This window comes from Puma concolor, chromosome B3 (genome assembly GCF_028749965.1).
Source record: "Puma concolor isolate L17-30 chromosome B3, mPumCon1.1.hap2, whole genome shotgun sequence".
NCBI classification, from domain to species: domain Eukaryota; kingdom Metazoa; phylum Chordata; class Mammalia; order Carnivora; family Felidae; genus Puma; species Puma concolor.
The window spans coordinates 125502724-125507437 of record NC_141672.1 but is presented as its reverse complement, the minus strand read 5'-3'; the positions used below and the strand labels follow the sequence as shown (position 1 = coordinate 125507437).

Genomic DNA, 4714 nt, shown 5'->3' with positions numbered 1-4714 from the left:
CGAAACTCCCGGCCCGTGGTCCTCCAGTGCGTCCACTTAGACCGCGTCGGGCACTACCAGAATTCCAGAAATGAGCTCACACAGAAGAGACAGAACAAACAGACACTAACAGTGGCCAGTCAGGCTCTCCGGGTCGGGGGTTCCTCAGGGGTCTTGGGGATCCCGGGCAGAGCCCCCAAATGTTATGCCCAGAATTCGTGATCCCCAAATACCGCCAGGGAGCCGAGTCCGATGTAAAAGCAAAAGAGCCTTTATTCAAGCTAGCTCGAACTCAATCCCCTACCTGCACCGACACAGTGGTGGGATACCAGGGAGAGAGAGTGACTTTCAAAAGGACAAAGGTTTTATTGGGGCCTAGGGGCAGTTGGTGAGGTAATGGCTATGGCCTCAGCCGATTGGCTGGGGAAGGGTCCGAGTCCTGTTAGGCAGGTGGGGGGAGGGTTGGAGGTGTGGTCAAGGTGAAGGACACAGAACAAGATGGAGTCAGCCGGCATAGGCCCGCCCTTTCAATGACCTGAGTCAAAATCAAAAGTCAGATGCCTGAACAACTGAGCCACCCAGGCGCCCCCAGTTGATTCTTTTGTTTGTTTGTTTATTTTTTAGTAATCTCTACACCCAATGTGAGGCTTGCATGACACCAAGATCAAGAGTCACAAGCTCTTCCAAGTGATCCAACCAGTTGCCCCTATGCAGTTGATTCTTGAATTTTTTTTCTTTTTGCTATATCTATCAGGTAGAGGGAAATGGTCTCATAGATACTCATGAGATACTCTCATATACTTTTTTTTTTTTTGAGGCATTTTTTTAAGTAGGCTCTATGCCCAACCTGGGGCTTGAACTCATCACCCTGAGGTTAAGAGTCACATGCTCTACTAACTGAGACAGCAGGGCACCCTCTTTGAACCATTTTTGTTTTAAGCTTATCAAACTCTCAATTCAGAAAATGTCACTATGTGATGCTTAAATTCATTGTGTATTACATGAAGAGATTCAGTATCTGTTGTTGTTTATCCAACCCTTTATTCTCTTTCCAAGTCTCCCTTTAACCTTTTGTTCTTTGACTAAATGGTAGAGTATCATTTCAAGATCAGGTATCAATTTTTGGAACACTTCCTTATGTTACCAGATCATCTTCATTCAGTGGAATTATTTCAGGAGTTTCTGCCATTAACTGAGTTCAGTGGCCAAACATTTCATCTGAATAACTAATGTTTATTGAGCATTTGAATTGGTGACTATCTCCATTCCAACAAGTGATAATGTATTCTAACATTCTGTCATATCATTACATGTTCCTTCATATTCTTTTTTTAAGTAATCTCTATACCCAATGTGGGACTCAAACTCACAACCCTGAGATCAAGTGTGGCATGATGTTCTACAAACCAAGCCAGCCAGGTGTCTCTCTTCACATTCTTTAATAAGCTCTACTTACCCACCTTAAAAAAAAAAAAAGTTTATTTATTTTGAGAGAGAGGGAGAGAAAGCACAAGTGGGGGAGAGGCAGAGAGAGGGAGAGAGAGAATCTCAAGCAAACTCCACATTGTCAGCACAGAGCCCAACATGGGGCTTGATTTCATGAATGATGAGATCATGACCTGAGCAGAGATCAAGAGTCGGATACTCAACTGACTAAACCACCCAGGTGCCCCATATTCTTCTTAAGCATCTTAACATCTTCCACATCTGTTATACTATCTGGATCTAGATCTTGCCAATTCACTGGCATACGCTTGTGATCTTCTTAGCCTTATGATGAAAATAATAATGATAATAAAAAAAAAGGTGTGGGAACTTCAGTCAAATTATCTGTGCATCAGTTTTCTTACTCTTTTCAGAGAATGTTATAGAAAATAAAGAAGTTCATATATTTAAAAAAAAAATTTTGAGTACTTGAAGCCCACAAGTTAATTAGTTCTTTTGTCTTTCTCTCCTAACCAGTGGGGTTCTGGAACTGGCATTGGTGTGGGAGCTAGAGAAGAGTGGTACTCAAGGCTAGCTGAATATTGAGTATTAAGTTTTCTGAACACGATTCCAATGTGTGGGGAGTTTTTCCCCATACCATCAAGCAATTCTTGGAGACCATCTGGGTGACCTATAATTGAACTCCATTCTGACACAATCTATCCACAGATAAAATCAGATTCCACAGGTTAAGGATTCAGACCCACAAAACTACCCCTTCATTCATATGCCAATTTCCAAATTGAGGTTGTTACCTGTGCTTCTTACCAACTGGCTGTAATTCAGATTCATATGGCCTCCTCCTTAGGTGGGATTAATTTGCTAGATTGACTCCTAAGACTCAAGTAACCAGTTTATTCACAGATTACAAGTTTATTACAAAAGATATAATGAATAGCTAGATGGAAAGACACACATGGCAAAGTCGCAAACAAAGGAACTTGTTTCTCCATGGAGTTTGGGTCCAGAACGTTGCACATGGAACCATTGTTTCAGCAACCTGGAAGCTCTCCTAACCCTAACTTTGTGGGGTTTTATGGAGGTTTTATTACATATGAATGGTTGATTGGATCAGTTTACAATGGCTAATAATTTAATCTTCAGCCCATCTCCCCCTCCCACAATATCAGGGACATAGGACTGAAAATTCCAACCCTCTAATCACATGGTTCTGGCAACCAAACCAGACCCCTTCTTTCCAGACCTTCTAATGTTACCTCATTAACATAACCAAAGGTAATTTTAGCACTCTCATCACAGGAAATTCCAAGAATTTTAGGAGCTCTGTGCCAGAAAGGGGGTGAAGATATATATTATAAATCACAGTACAAAGGTAGCAAGTTCCCCAAAGGTAAGGTCTCACCTTTAGGGTTGCAGCTCAATATTCTATGAGCCATGAGCCAGCCCTGGTAGCAAGTTTCAACCATTGTGGTACTCTCCCCAGCCTATCTCTTACCACCACAGAGCCACTGCTACTTCTATTTTTTTTTAGTTTTGCCTGGTGACAATCCTCTCATAAGCTTACTATACTGTATTTATCCCTGTCTTTACTAGCAATGACGTCGCATATACCAAATGATTTCAAGTTTGTTTCAGTTTTTTTTTTTTTTAGTATAATGTGTTTCCCAGCAGTGAGAGTCATTGATTCTAAAATGATGATTGAAAATTCACTTTTTGTCAGCTCATTTGTGGAATTGTTGGTAAGAAATCTATGGCTCTTATGGGGAGCTGATTTGGAAAAGAGAGAAGGCAAGCAGTCAGACAATCTACTGTTTATGAAAGGATGATGAGCTAAGTACAGTGTGTTTGTGAATGTACTGTTTGAGACCCTAGCAGAAGACACCCAGCTAGGGATTCTTAAGGAAGACATGATTGGGTTAGGGCTCCAGGGTATGGAAAGGGGGTGGATTTTATGGAGGTTCACAGGCCAGGAGACTAAGCTTGGAGATACTTCCAAAAAGGGAAAATATCTGTTTCACAGACATAGGGAGTGAGAAGAGAGACAAGGTATGGGGTTTGATGGGTTATTAGGCCCCATGGAATGGAGGATACATGGCATGCATTGAAGGATTGTTACTGGGTTAGTCCTCTGGTAAGATATGGAGAAGTCTACAGGATAACTGGAAAAACAGAAAGAATTGGATCATAAAGACACATTTGGAACTGGTTCAAACTGTATTCATTTATACTAGCGGTTAGTAAGTACAACCTGTGGCCAAATCCAGACTTCTACCTGTATGTATGTGGCATGTGGGCTAAAATTGATTATGTTTTCAAGTAGCTGGGAAAAATCAAGAGGATACTATTTCTTCAAATTTCAGTGTCCATAAGTAGAATTTTATTGGAATACAATTATGTCCATTTGGTTATGCATTGTCTTTGGCAGCTTTTGCACTGTAGCAGCAAAGTAGTTGCAACAGAGACCTATGGCTCTTAAAGCCTAAAATATTTCCTACCTGGCTCTTTACAGAAGAAGGTTGCTAACCCCTGATTTATATAATTAAACTATTGTTGAATGTCCATGTAGGTGTAGTCATTCAATTACTTGTGTGTATGTTGTGGGAGATCACAAGTTAGGAACATAAGACCCCTTTATCTTAGAGGTTACATTCTGGTGGACATTAGATTAATGTTTAATTGGTGTGTTTATTTGAAATGCAGATAGAAGTACTAGCATATGGAATGTGCTTTGTGTTAAGGTGTCTCTACCTCTGAAAACCTCCTGAAAGGCTTCCTGAAGTTTGTACTGTCCAAACTAAAATAAGGAGGGAGAGAAAAGTCCTAGGCTAGATGCAAGAGTCTGACCTGAGATTCAGATGTGACAGGACCATGGAGGAATGGGGACTGTTTCTTGTCTTGAATGTGAAGTAGGGAGTGTTTTGAGGACAGTATTGGGAAGAGAGAGAAGTCATGAAACATCTCAAGGAGAGTGACCTATACCAAGTTATTTGGATTAGAGGTTGCTTTGCTCCCATACTTGAACATGTGGCTTGTTCGGTGCAAATGTAATCAAGGGAAACTTCAAATAGGAGAGCTTTCAGACCAATGGAATCTGAAAAGTTGCCCCCAAATAAGGTGAAGTATGAGAAGGTTCCTCCTGCTTTTAGGAAAAGTGAACTGTAGATGTTCATTCTTTGTGTTGGTTATATTATTTCTCCATTTTGCAGCCTTCCTGCTTCTTCTGACTGAAAATGTCCGTGACTATCTTGTGAATTGTGTAATAATGAGTCAGTATCCTCCTAAAACATAT

At 40.8% G+C, this 4714-nt stretch overlaps 1 pseudogene; it reads right to left on the bottom strand.

The window, feature by feature from the left end:
- Positions 1–853: 853 nt before the first annotated feature.
- Positions 854–1729, bottom strand: LOC112855500 (centromere protein K pseudogene; annotated as a pseudogene).
- Between the last annotated feature and the right edge of the window lie 2985 nt (positions 1730–4714).